Genomic DNA, 14,956 nt, shown 5'->3' on the forward strand with positions numbered 1-14,956 from the left:
GGCGCTGACCTATTTGTATGTCAAGGGAAGGACTATCTTGTAGTCACAGACTATTACTCCCTGTATCCAGAGGTTTGTAGACTGTACACCACCACTGCAGATGCTGTGATAACATGTATGAAAGCCATATTCTCCAGACATGGCGTGGCAAGCGAGGTCTTCACAGACAATGGACCCCAGTTTTACAATGCAAGTTTCCGACACTTTGCCAAAGAGTGGGACTTTGTCCACGCAACGTCAAGTCCTCACTTTCCACAGTCCAATGGGCTAGTGGAAAAAACGGTCCAGACAGTAAAAAGACTGATGTACAAGGCAAAAGACAGTGGAACTGACTTCTACCAGAGCATGCTTGTATACCGCACAACGCCACTCGAGTGTGGTATGTCACCAGCCCAACTCCTTATGGGACGTCGGCTAAGGTCAAACCTACCCATCCCGGAGAACCTCCTGAAAACAAAAGAGGGGGAGAAAGTGAGGAAGTTCAAAGAACAACAGAAAGAAAAGCAAAAGTACTACTATGACAGAGGAACACAAAACCTATCTGAACTCTACACTGGTGACCAAGTAAGGTTCAAAGACAAAACAAACATATGGACTCAGAAGGGAACTGTCCTGAGTGAAGTTCAACCAAGATCATACACCATTCAGACAGATGAGGGTGCTGTTCTGCGAAGAAATCGTCGGGATCTTCTCATGGGACCAGCCACAGCAGGTCAAAAGACTGATACTGTTGAACAACCTGATCACACAGCAGGTCAAAAGACTGATACTGTTGAACAACCTGATCACACAGTTGAGAAATCATCATCTGAGGCAACAACTCAGATCCAAGGACAATCAATCAGAAAATCCTCAAGACGCGCGAAGCCTCCTGAGAGACTCATTGAGCAAGTTTAAGGACTCTTGTTATAGAAGGAAGTAATGTTATCTTATTCTTTCTTCAAGTTCTAGGTATTTACATATTTCATGTGAACACACAAAACAAGGTTAAAAAACCTTGATCATGATAATGATAATGTAAGTTCATTAAGTGTTACAGTTAAAATGCAGAGTAATACAAAGAAAACATGTTGTTAGATAAAAGTAAAATACTTTTGTTTTAAGAAAGGGAGATGTAATGATATCAGCAAATAGTGATGGTATTTGCCTGTTTGATTATTTATGCCTTACCAGCATATTTGCCTGATTGATTATTTATGCCTGACCAGCAGAGGGCATGTGAGAGACAAGCAGTTTAGTTTTAGTTTTGTTTTAGATGGATCTCTAAGATGGTGTCTCCTGTAATGCTGTTATCTGAGTTGAACAAACTTTAGATAAAAAGTCATTCTCTTTCATGAATGTGTCATCATTGAACCCACATACAAATCAATACAGATTGCTTTCTGTTAACCAAAGGTATTAAAGCGGGTACAGGAAACTCTTTGGTATCCGGCACTGACGGGACCGGGATGGTGTCGGTTGATTAAAAATTCCGGATGATGGAGAGGATTATCTACCAAAGCTATTTTTAACAAAGAAAAATTAAAAAATCAAGAAATGTGCGGTATACATTAATTGGGTACTCCCGGCAGCGCGGGAGAGTCAGACTCCTGTTATTGAGGTGTTTGGACTTCCGACAGCGCTAAGAAGCCGAGTACTGGCAGTTTGGAGAACTACCCCCACTAACTAACTCGGCCACCGCGGGAGACTCGGACTCGGCAACATTTCCGGTTATTGAGGTGTTGTTTTTGGAGTATGAATTTTGCCGGTTAATGGAGAATTCCGGATATTTAGGTGCTGTTTAAATGAGAGTTTCCTGTATATGGAGTTAGGTCACAGATCAGCCATGATCTCATTGAATGGCGGAGCAGGCTCGAGGGGCTGAATGGCCTACTCCTGTTCCTACGTTCCTATCCTATTGCCTATCCAGAGCTGCCTGACCTGAGTGACTTGCGAGGCCACCTCAGAGTGCAGTTAAGAGTCAACCATGCTGGTGTGAGACTGGAGTCACATATAGGCCAGGCTGGGTACACAGGATGGCAGGTTTCCTTCCCTAAAGGACATGAGTGAAGCAGTTGGGTTTTTTACAACAATCCAACAGCTTCATGGTCCCTTTTACTGATACCAATTTTTAAATTTGATATCAAATGGTGGGATTTGAACTCACGTTCCCAGGATTATTAGTCCAGGCCTCCAGGATTGCTAGTCCAGTAAGATAACCACTGCATTACCTTCTCCTGCAGTGAGATTGAAGGTGTATTATCACACAGCCAGTCATTACATAGGTCCGCCAAGCTTCTTAACAAAGTGATGTCGGTGGTTTGGGAGGAGGCTGCAAAATATACGCACTCACTGCTAATCCTCCAGTTTAATCTTCAAAGAAGAATTCTTCCCAATGGACAGGTTGGCAGGGGGTGAGTGATTATGATTAGCTGCTTAGAACTCCTGATATCAGCAGCAATATCTGACAAGGTGCCATGGTCGTTGGGATAACTTTCTTTCAAGAATGCACTTTTCATAAGCACCCATGATCAATAATATTTATTTGCTGTTTGCCAGCATGGTGTAAACTGAAACACATGAAATAAAATTCTGTGGAGCAGGGTGATGCCCCTTTCAGACAGGACACGAAGTCGCACCTGATGTTGCACAACCAGGTGACATTATGGGAATGAGGTTCAAGCATAAAGGAGAAACAGTTAGAGCCAAAACAAACCGGGAACGCGCCATAGCTTCATAAAGCGAACACGAGCTGGTTAAACGAGTCCTGTCGTACAGTAACAGTGAAAAATGACACCGATCCTCTTCCTGCTGACGGGTAATTAACAACAATTGCTTCTGTCCCAATATAATGTCCATCAGATGTTAAAGGATCAGTGTCAGCGGAACAAAATGTCTTGCAGGAAGTTTACCTGTCAGCGGCAGAGGAGAGCACAATGACATGACGGTTGGCAGACCTGAGGCGCCATCCCATCACCTTTATTACTTTGAACCTGTTGTTCCAAATTTATTTCTCTTTATTTTTGTGCTCATCAAGGCGAGACATGTCAAAGCTTCTTAGCACTTTGCAGCCGGTTTCTGTGTCAAGCATTCCCAGATCGGGAACAGCACAAGTTAGAGAGGATCAAAGTCCTGTCCGTAGACCTACCCACATTAAAGCTTTTCCTATTGTGTCAGGTGATAGTTCCATTCTCATCACCACCAACTTATGTCTGCTCTCCACGTGAGAGTGCCATGTTAGTGCCAACTTGTGCCCATCGTCTTTCTCTTCAGTGCCCAGTGACACATGAGGCAACCCATTTCTTCCACTGCTTTTACAACTAGCAGATGGGTTGTTCCCATAAGGAAGAACTGTTTTAAATGGCCAGGTCATTAATCACTCTCAAAGCCCCCCTACCGGCTAGATACGATGGTGGGGGAGGTCACCACTCCACTCCCATCGGATACGAGCAATCCGCTGGATGTCAAACCAGTATTCAGAGAGCGGAGGTCTTGTCTCCGCTCGCCCGGCTATCTGAGTGGGGCTCTAGCCAATAGCCTTCTGACTTTGAGATGGGAATTCTACCAATGAGCCAAGGCTCACTCCAAACTAATGCCCATAGTGGCCCAATATGGATCAGACTTCATAATTCGCTTTGGTGTGTCAGCCTTGGCTCAGAGGTAGCACTCTTGCCTCTGTCAGAAGGTTGTGGGCTCAAGTCCAGTGCAGTAATGCGGAAATGCTGCACTGTCGGAGGTGCCGTCTTTCGGATGAGATATTAATCCATGCCACTGTCTGCCCTCTCAGGTGGACGTAAAAGTTCCCATGGCAATATTCGAAGAAGAGCATCTATCCATCAACCAACATTACTAAAACAGATTTTATAGTCACTATCACTTTGCTATTTGTGGGAGCTTGCTGTGCGCAAAATGGCTGCCACATTTGCTACATTACAACAGTGACTACACTTCAAAAGTACTTAAAAGCGCTTTGGGATGTACTGCGGTAATGAAAGACGCTGTATAAACATAAGTCGTTCTTTCTTTAAGAAACTTTTCAATGTTTTCGACCCAACATTTATTCCAAGCGCACAAATTACTTTCAAGATCAGCAAATTCTGCATGATATAAGGTTTGAGCTCCAGCCACTTTGGGGACCAATTTGTATCAATTCCTTTAAGTATTGCCAGTTAAGTATTTCATAGGTCCGCACAGGGCTCATAGATTATTCATCAGCACCTCATAGCTTATGCACAGGAGTGACGCAGTAGCAAGACCAATCATTAATATGAATGGAGCCATACAGAAACGGTATTGCTGGCGTGCATTAACAATGAGCAGCGGATGAATAGTCATTGAGTTAGAGTTAGGGGGAGATAGGATAGCTAAGCAGTTACAAGTGACGCAAGTTTGAGATGAACGTTCATTTATCATAGCCTGATATTGGCCTCCTCACATCCAACTGTACATATATATATTTTTTTTAATTATTTTTATGGGATGTGGGCGTCGCTGGCAAGGCCAGCATTTATTGCCCATCCCTAGTTGCCCTTGAGGAGGTGGTGGTGAGCCACCTTCTTGAACCGCTGCAGTCCGTGTGGTGAAGGTACTCCCATAGTGCTGTTAGGGAGGGAGTTCCAGGATTTTGACCCAGCGATAATGAAGGATCGGCAATATACCTCCAAGTCAGGATGGTGTGTGACTTGGAGGGGAACCTGGAGGTGGTGGTGTTCCCATGCGTCTGCTGCCCTTGTCCTTCTAGGTGGAAGAGGTCGTGGGTTTGAGAGGTGCTGTTGAAGAAGCCTTGGCAAGTTGCTGCAGTGCATCTTGTAGATGGTACACACTGCAGCCACGGTACGCTGGTGGTGGAGGGAGTGAATGGTTAAGGTGGTGGATGGGGTGTCAATCAAGCGGGCTGCTTTGTCCTGGATGGTGTCAAGCTTCTTGAGTATTGTTGAAGCTGTACTCATCCAGGCAAGTGGAGAGTATTCCATCACACTCCTTACTTGTGCCTTGTAGATGGTGGAAAGGCTTTGGGGAGTCAGGAGGTGAGACACTCGCCGCAGACTACCTAGCCTCTGACCTGCTCTTGTTGCCATAGTATGTATGTCGTTGGTCCAGTTAAGTTTCTGGTCAATGGTGACCCCTCACGATGTTGATGGTGGGGGATTCGGTGATGGTAATGCCATTGAATGTCAAGGGGCAGTGGTTAGACTCTCGCTTGTTGGAGATAGCCATTGCCTGGCACTTATGTGGTGCGAATGTTACCTGCCATTTATCAGCCCAAGCCTGAACGTCATCCAGGTCTTGTTGCATGCAGGCATGGACTGCTTCATTATCTGAGGAGTTGTGAATGGCACAGAACACTGCAGTCATCAGTGAACATCCCCATTTCTGACCTTATGTTGGAGGGAAGGTCATTGATGAAGCAGCTGAAGATGGTTGGGCCTAGGACACTGCCCTGAGGAACTCCTGCAGTGATATTCTGGGGCTGTGATGATTGACCTTCAACCACCACAACCATCTTCCTTTGTGCTAGGTATGACTCCAGCCAGTGGACAGTTTTCCTCCCGATTCCCATTGACTTCATATATGCCACCAGGGTTCAGCTTCTCATGGAGGTTGTGTTGCTTGTTTTATCAATAGGGTCCAGGAATGTCCAGGGTGGCTTCCCCCAACTTTTTGCTGGGCAGCAAGAGGTTCACTCCATTTCTAGATTGTGATATTGTGGACATCAAAAACAGTCCGATTTGCTTTGAAGTAGGTTAATGTGCCAACTGCTGGTAACAATCGGAACATGGATAGATGAATTTGCCTTGATGGTTGTTGGGGGCACATTGGGAGAAGTTGCACCGGGGTATCAGACTTTCCATCGTCTAATGGTTAGAAAGAAGACTGGTTCTGTATCCACGGTTCACCCAGAAGTCTGACTACCAGGCGTTCCAACACTGACTGGGAGAGAGTTGCCCAGGCAGGAGAAATGTTGTGTGAAGTTATGTCACTGACATTCTGTGCAGGCTTTGTGGATCCATGCAGAATGTTGGGGTGCAGATGCAAGCAGCTGTTTCGTTCCTGCCACTATCATGGAGGTCTGGATTAAGCGCTAGCAACTCTTGATGGGCTGCACCAACAATCCTGTAAAGGGCTGATGGCCCAGCTATTATTTGTCACTGCTATGGGACGTGAACTCCAGCACTTCTTATCAAATCTATTTGTCTGCAAAGTCCAGGAGTGAGACAGGTTTTCTCTGAAGTTCGCTAAGCAGACCTACAATATTTTCCCACTGCATGGATGTAGTTCCTGAATGAGCCACCATGGAGAAAGGTTGATGGCCAGGCCAAGGAGCTGCATGCCGGTTGGGTTGCACAAGATGTTTTCTGAGGAAGTCTCACACAGATATGCCACTAGGTGCCAACTTCTCAATGAGGCCATGGACCATGATTTAGCAAAGAGTCTAGAAAAGCAAAATACAATGGAAATCTGAAATAAAAGAGAACATGCTGGAAATTACTCAACAGGTCAGGCAGCATGGAGAGGGAAACACAGTTGGTCACTGACCTGAAACTTTAACTCTGTTTCTCCATGGATGCTGCCTGACCTGCTGAGTAATTCTGTTTTTATTGCTTCAATCTATCACTAGGCATTGAGATAATCACCTCCTTTCTGGATCATGACATTAAGAATATCACAAGTCAACTTGTTTCCATTTGAAGGCGACCTGTTGACCAGAGAGCAGGTTGTTGTGACTGAGATGATGTGACAGCTTCTAATTCTTTGTAGTTACCATGAACGTTGACATAGTTTTCAGTAGGGGGCAGTTGTTTGAAATTATTGGGATCTGCCTTTGAGCATTTCAGATGGGACAATACTGTTGACAGGAACATATGAGATAGATGAGGCAAGAGAACAGCTGGTTCATCAGAGATGGCTTTGAAAACCTGAGAACATGTGTATTCAATACCAGCGGCTTTTCCCAGGACCAGGCTTGTGAAGGAGATGCTCAGCTTACTTTTCCTTAATCTCGATTCAGCTGATTGGCTCAACTAAAATATGACAAAATGACTGTGTGCAGTAGTTATAATTTTAGCTCATGTTTTATCTTCAGTGTTAATGGTGATTTAAAAAAAAATTCATTCATGGGATGTGGGCGTCGCTGACAAGGCCAGCATTTATTGCCCATCCCTAATTGCCCTCGAGAAGGTGATGGTGAGCTGCCTTCTTGAACTGCTGCAGTCCGTGTGGTGAAGGTGCTCACACAGTGCTGTTAGGGAGGAAGTTCCAGGATTTTGACCCAGCGGCGATGAAGTGAACGGCCGATATACTTCCAAGTCAGGATGGTGTGTGACTTGGAGGGGAACTTGGAGGTGGTGGTGCTCCCATGCATTTGCTGCGTCACTAGAGCATCGCTAGAACTCATTAAAATGAATGGAACATCTGTCATGGACTTCAGTGCAGCTAATTACCACCAGTCAATAAGCAGCCACTTTCACAACACATAAACCACTCTCTGGTGGAACAAATCTGCCTTTCCGCCCTTTGAGCTGTACTGTTCCATCATGTATCCTTCCAGGCAAGCATACTCCAGGTACAAAAGTGTGAAATAACACCTCTGCAGACCTCTATCTAGAACGTATCACATCAATTGACTGAATAATTTGCCTGTTACACAAGTATAAGTTCTAGCCCCTATTTCACATTATCTTTGCAAGTTATGCATTTTCTTCTACTAGAAACATAGAAACATAGAAGATAGGAGCAGGAGTAGGCCATTCGGCCCTTCGAGCCTGCTCCGCCATTCAACGAGATCATGGCTGATCATCCAAACCCTAGCACCCGGTCCCTACACCGACAGCCATCCCACCCAAGCCCTATCCCCGTAACCCTGTAACCCCACGTATTTAATCCCCCTAACACTAAGGGCCAATTTTTATCATGGCCAATCAACCTAACCCGCACATCTTTGGACTGTGGGAGGAAACCGGAGCACCCGGAGAAAACCCATGCAAACACGGGGAGAATGTGCAAACTCCACACAGACAGTCACCCGAGGCCGGATTTGAACCCGGGTCCCTGGCGCTGTGAGGCAACAGTGCTAACCACTATGCCACCATGCTGCCTTTTGCCGTAATTTTTGGTCCTCCTTTCATATCAGGATTTAACATTGAAACCGCCTATGTAAACATTCAGAATGGAAATCTTGTATGTAAACACTTGCTTGTAACAATGTAGTTGCAGGCTCCAGCCAGTGGGTGGTGTTGTGGAGTATGTCTTTCCTAACTCTGTCGCCATCTTGGACGAACCTCCTCAGGGCAACCAGGGGTGGGTAATAAATGCAACTTTGCCAAATTCATCTACAATCTGAGAGCAAATTAAACAAAAGAAAAATTATATTATCAACTGACAGCACTGCGGACATTATACAGTAATTCTAAAGCAACTGTAGAACATTTCAGCAAAACCTAAAGGGGTTTAATTTCCTCTGTAGCCCAAAAGTTAACACATTTACTTAATATGTAGTTTAAACCTGGTTAACGATCCCATTAAAATAGTGTACACAATAGTGTCAACAGCTATTGGACTATCAGAAGAAACAAAAACCTCAAAGAGTTATTCCTTTGGAAAATCTTCTCGTCTTTACATAATAACTGTAAATATTTGCTTGCTGTTACTTGGACTGCATTAAAATATCCAGAAAATACTACTTCATTTAAATCTCCTAGCATTACAACTTGAAAGTTTTATAAACTCACACATGGTACAAATAGCACCCATGAGTAACTGTGTTCATTTAAAATGGGCCAGAAATTCGGGTCCCCACGGGCGAGTACGCGCTGTGTACTCACCCGTAAGGCCAATGGAAGTGCCGGTTTCGTGCATGCACTGCGCATGCACTGGAAACCGGAACTTCCGTTCCCTTGAAGGAAGGGGTTCACAGGTCATACGCGTGCGCTGGAGAGGCAGCGTGTAGACCTGGAACTTCTGATTTTTTTACAGGTTTCTCCGTGCGGCTACAGGAAACTCTCGTTTAAACAGCACCTAAATATTCGGAATTCTCTATTAACCAGCAAAATTCTCACTCCGAAAACAACACCTCAATAACCGGAAATGTTGCCGAGTCCGAGTCTCCCGTGGTGGCCGAGTTAGTCAGTGGGGGTAGTTCTCCAAACTGCCACTACTTGGCTTCTTGGCGCTGTCGGAAGTCCGAACACCTCAATAACAGGAGTCTGACTCCTTCATTGTTAAAAATAGCCTCGGTAGATAACCCTCTCCGTCATCCGGAATTTTTAATCAAGCGGCACCATCCCGGTCCCATCGGTGCCGGATACTGTTGTGTATGTAATCGGTATGTTACTTTAAACCTATGGCCAGGGCAGCACTACATTGTAGGGCGTAGTGATACCGTGGTACCACTCCTGGCCATAGGGGTATAAATAGTACTGTGGGTACTGATCTCCCCTCAGTTTCCCGCCTGTTGGTATTAAGTAAAGACCTACGTTGAATCTTCCAAGCTGTCTCGTCATTATTACATTAAGTATAGACACATACTTTATACTGGCGACGAGTAAGGTTCGAACTCACCAGTACACGGTGCAACAAAGGAACGGTAGCAGTACGGAGAGAGAAGGAGAGAGGCTTCTTACCAGCCAGCCTGCAGAGTCCAGCGTCGACCGAAGGAGGCCGCCCAGCACTCCGGGTTCAGGAGGAGCGGCAGCAATGGAGCGAGAGAGAGAGGTTTCCAGCGGAGGCTGCGGCAGCTGAGAGAAGAGGCTGAACGGGCGCTCCAGCCACGGGGCAAAAGTCCACCCAGGGCCAGGTAAACTGAAATTCTTCCCGGGGAACGGGAGCTGCAAGGGCCAAAAATAACGACGCTGGAGAGAGGTCGTTGACAGCAGAGGGAGAAAAGGCGGGAAAAACGCCATCTAGTGGAGAAAGCGGGAAAAGTTTTTTTTTCTCTTCAAAAGTTTAAAATGGCTAAAGAAGGTTGGTTGTCAGCATTTGTTGAGGACACAGAAGAGTGGGATGCCTATATCGAAAGGCATGAACTTTATTGCATAGTAAACAAGGTGGAAGATGACCAAAAGGTAGCAACCTTATTAAATTTTATGGGGGCAAAAACATACGGTCTGCTGAGGAATCTTCTTACTCCAGAAAAGCCAGCAGACAAAACGTACGCCCAAATTGTTGCTACGTTAAGGGAACATTTAAACCCTAAGCCACCATTTATAGCGGAAAGGTACCGCTTCTACAGACGCGACCAAAGGAATGATGAGTCGCAGGCAGCCTATTTAGCTGAGCTCAGAAGGTTGTCCAAACATTGCCAGTTTGGAGCCATATTGGCGGACGCGATCAGAGACAGATTTGTCTGTGGCATGTTAAATGAGAATACACGTAAACAGTTGCTAGCCAAGAAACAGCTCAGCCTAGATCAGGCGATTGAAATAGCATCGGTCCACGAAGCAGCAGCACAGGGTGCTGCTCAAATACGACAAAACACAACCGGCTATGACACCCATGAGGTGACATTTCACAAAGGTAAATGCTACTGTTGTGGCAAAACCACCCACGACCAAAGTAATTGTTGGCTTCGTGATAAAATATGCCGGCAGTGTGGGAAAAAGGGGTATATAGTGAAAGTTTGTCAGTCTGGTACGAAACCCAATCGTGGGGGCAATCCGAGCAGTACCAAGGCAAGGACAAAAATACATAAGATGTCTGACAGTAGCTCAGACGAGTCACAGGAAGGCACAAAAGCAGAGCCTAAAGGTCTGGGATGTCTCAAGTTATATGGTGTAGACAAAACGGAGGACCACATCACAATGTGGGTTAAAATGAAGGTAGCAGGCATCGAAGTTAATATGGAGCTGGACACGGGTTCAGCCCTATCAGTAATTAATGAACAAGATTATAACAGGCTGTTCAAACGCATTCCCTTAAAGGATACGGAAATTAAATTAAAAACATATACGGGACAAAAAGTTTACCCGAAGGGAAAAATGCAAGTAACAGTTAAATACAACAGCAGAAAAGTGCCAGGACTTTATTTATACGTCCTACCAAACAGCGGACCACCACTTTTGGGTAGGGAATGGATAAGAAAAATCCATTTCGACTGGAAGTCGATACACGAGTTAAAAGTAGAGACCACCACGGATGATACAACCATTACAAGCAGGCTGTCGAATCTATTGGCAAAAACGCCAGAGGTGTTCAACAAGGGCTGGGGACCTTAAGGACATTAGAGCAAAAATAACTATTGCTCAAGACGCAAACCCCAAGTTTGTAAGGCCAGACCGGTGCCTTATGCCATTCGGCCAGCGGTGGAAGCAGAACTGGATGCCTTAGAGAGTGCAGGTGTCCTTACAAAGATTGAGTGGAGCGAGTGGGCCATGCCCATCATCCCAGTTATAAAGAAATCTGCAAATAACACACCGGGGGAACCAAAGAAGGTTCGCATTTGCGGGGATTTAAGATAACTATTAACCCAGTCCTGCACACGGTACAGTATCCGCTGCCGCGGATAGAGGACATATTCGCATCGTTAGCTGGGGGTAGACACTTTACGAAGATTGACCTTTGTCAAGCTTATTTACAGATGGAGGTGGAGCAGGACTCAAAAAGCTCCTAATGATTAACACACACAAGGGATTGTACCAGTACAATCGCCTGGTATTTGGTGTGGCGTCCGCCCCGGCAATATGGCAGAGGACCATGGAACAGGTCCTACAGGGCATTCCAGGAACGCAATGCTACCTGGATGACATCCTGGTGACAGGACAAACGGATAACGACCACCTCGCTAACCTGGAGCGAGTACTTCTGCGGTTACAACAATACGGACTCAGGGCGAACAAGCAGAAATGTGAGTTTTTCCAGGAACGTATCTCATCCTGTGGTCACATTATAGATAAGGAAGGCCTGCATAAGTCCCCGAAAAGATCGAGGCAGTAGTGAAGGCCCCGCCCCCTGAGAATGTATCTCAGTTACGATCATTCTTAGGCCTTATAAACTATTACCATAAGTTCCTCCCGAACTTATCGTCCATTTTACATCCACTAAATTCATTGCTGCAAAAGGGAGTCTCCTGGAATTGGGACGAAGCGTGTGAGGCTGCTTTTAAAAAGGGTAAACAACTCATTACATCAAAGGAAGTGCTCGCACACTTTGACCCAAAAATGCCAATGAGGTTGGCATGTGACCCTCCCCGTACGGTATAGGGCAGTGTTGTCGCACAAATTTCCCAACGGGACGGAGAGGCCAATAGCATTTGCCTCAAGGTCGTTAACTACAGCCAAAAGAAACTATGCGCAAATCGACAGGGAGGCCCTCAGTCTGTGTGGTGTGTAAAAAAATTCCACCACTACCTGCAGGGCAACGTTTCACACTACTGACGGATCATCAACCGTTGGTGTCGATATTTAATCCAACAAAAGGGGTGCCCCTGATGATGGCCCAAAGGCTACAGAGATGGTCACTGTTCTTAGGAGCACACCAGTACCTTATCGAATATAAGGGTACCAAACAGCATGGCAATGCGGATGGCCTGTCGCGGCTACCCTTGCCTGCCGAGATCGAAGAGATAGTACAGGACCCGTGGAAATATATCCAGTACGGCTGTTATGGAACACTTGCCCATCACCAGCCAATGTATCGAGCGGGAAACACGGAATGACCCAACATTGGCAAGGGTTACGAATTAACCGTGAAAGGCTGGCCGGCGCAGGGTAACGCATCATTGCCGGCGTTTTCGGCAAGGAAGGACCAGTTGTCATCTGCCGTGGGCACATTGATGTGCGGAGCCAGGGTGGTGGTCCCTCAAAAATTAAAACATAAAGGGCTAGATTTTCAGTTGCTTGCGCCAGCAGTTAGCGCCTTAAGAGAAGTGATTTTCGGGCGCTATGCGTGTAGCGCCCGGGGCGCAGCGCAGTTTGCGCCCCGCCCCAAATTAAGTTGCCTGTTAGCGCCGGCGCAAAGTTTAGCGGCCGCCCGGATGCGCACGCAGAAAATGACGTCACATCCTCGTGCAACGCCCTTTGGCCGCCCCGAATCCAAACTTCAGTCGGAGCGCCCCATTGTGCGGCTGGCGTCCAGAGCGTTTGTAAAATGGAACACAACACACCCTGGGGAGCGCAAATTAAAGGGCACTCCTCCAGCACTATAAACGGCAGTCTGCATGTGTTGTGTGGAGGGATGCAGTGTGTGTTGTTCTGAATGGCGTATTTAAGTTTCGGACACCACACACCACCACCTCCTCCTCCTCCTCCTCCTCCTCCTCCTCCTCCTCCTCCTCCTCCTCCTCCTCCTCCTCCGCCTCCTCCTCCTCCTCCTCCTCCTCCTCCTCCTCCTCCTCCGCCTCCGCCTCCTCCTCCTCCGCCTCCTCCTCCTCCTCCTCCTCTCCTCCTCCTCCTCCTCCTCCTCCTCCTCCTCCTCCTCCGCCTCCTCCTCCGCCTCCTCCTCCTCCTCCTCCTCCTCTCCTCCTCCTCCTCCTCCTCCTCCGCCTCCTCCTCCTCCTCCTCCTCCTCCTCCTCCTCCTCCTCCTCCTCCTCCTCTCCTCCTCCTCCTCCTCCTCCTCCTCCTCCTCCTCCTCCTCCTCCTCCTCCTCCTCCTCCTCCTCCTCCTCCTCCTCCTCCTCCTCCTCTCCTCCTCCTCCCTCCTCCTCCTCCTCCTCCTCCTCCTCTCCTCCTCCTCCTCCTCCTCCTCCTCCTCCTCCTCCTCCTCCTCCTCCTCCTCCTCCTCCTCCTCCTCCTCCTCCTCCTCCTCTCCTCCTCCTCCTCCTCCTCCTCCTCCTCCTCCTCCTCCTCCTCCTCCTCCTCCTCCTCCTCCTCCTCCTCCTCCTCCTCCTCCCTCCTCCTCCTCCTCCTCCTCCTCCTCCTCCTCCTCCTCCTCCTCCTCCTCCTCCTCCTCCTCCTCCTCCTCCTCCTCCTCCTCCTCTCCTCCTCCTCCTCCTCCTCCTCCTCCTCCTCCTCCTCCTCCTCCTCCTCCTCCTCCTCCTCCTCCTCCTCCTCCTCCTCCTCTCCTCCTCCTCCTCCTCCTCCTCCTCCTCCTCCTCCTCCTCCTCCTCCTCCTCCTCCTCCTCCTCCTCTCCTCCTCCTCCTCCTCCTCCTCCTCCTCCTCCTCCTCCTCCTCCTCCTCCTCCTCCTCCTCCTCCTCCTCCTCCTCCTCCTCCTCCTCCTCCTCCTCCTCCTCCTCCTCCTCCTCCTCCTCCTCCTCCTCCTCCTCCTCCTCCTCCTCCTCCTCCTCCTCCTCCTCCTCCTCCTCCTCCTCCTCCTCCTCCTCCTCCTCCTCCTCCTCTCCTCCTCCTCCTCCTCCTCCTCCTCCTCCTCCTCCTCCTCCTCCTCCTCCTCCTCCTCCTCTCCTCCTCCTCCTCCTCCTCCTCCTCCTCCTCCTCCTCCTCCTCCTCCTCCTCCTCCTCCTCCTCCTCCTCCTCCTCCTCCTCCTCCTCCTCCTCCTCCTCTCCTCCTCCTCCTCCTCCTCCTCCTCCTCCTCCTCCTCCTCCTCCTCCTCCTCCTCCTCCTCCTCCTCCTCCTCCTCCTCCTCCTCTCCTCCTCCTCCTCCTCCTCCTCCTCCTCCTCCTCCTCCTCCTCCTCCTCCTCCTCCTCCTCCTCCTCCTCCTCCTCTCCTCCTCCTCCTCCTCCTCCTCCTCCTCCTCCTCCTCCTCCTCTCCTCCTCCTCCTCCTCCTCCTCCTCCTCCTCCTCCTCCACCTCCTCCTCCTCCTCCTCCTCCTCCTCCTCCTCCACCTCCTCCTCCTCCTCCTCCTCCTCCTCCTCCTCCTCCTCCTCCTCCTCCTCCACCTCCTCCTCCCTCCTCCTCCTCCTCCTCCCCACTCCTCCTCCTCCTCCTCCTCCTCCTCCTCCTCCTCTCCTCCTCCTCCTCCTCCTCCTCCTCCTCCTCCTCCTCCTCCTCCTCCTCCTCCTCCTCCTCCTCCTCCTCCTCCTCCTCCTCCTCCTCCTCCTCCTCCTCCTCCTCCTCCTCCTCCTCCCTCCTCCTCCTCCTCCTCCT

The sequence above is a fragment of the Somniosus microcephalus genome, chromosome 6 (genome assembly GCF_052327205.1).
Source record: "Somniosus microcephalus isolate GS21.2 chromosome 6, FLI_Smic_1.0, whole genome shotgun sequence".
Lineage (NCBI taxonomy): Eukaryota > Metazoa > Chordata > Chondrichthyes > Squaliformes > Somniosidae > Somniosus > Somniosus microcephalus.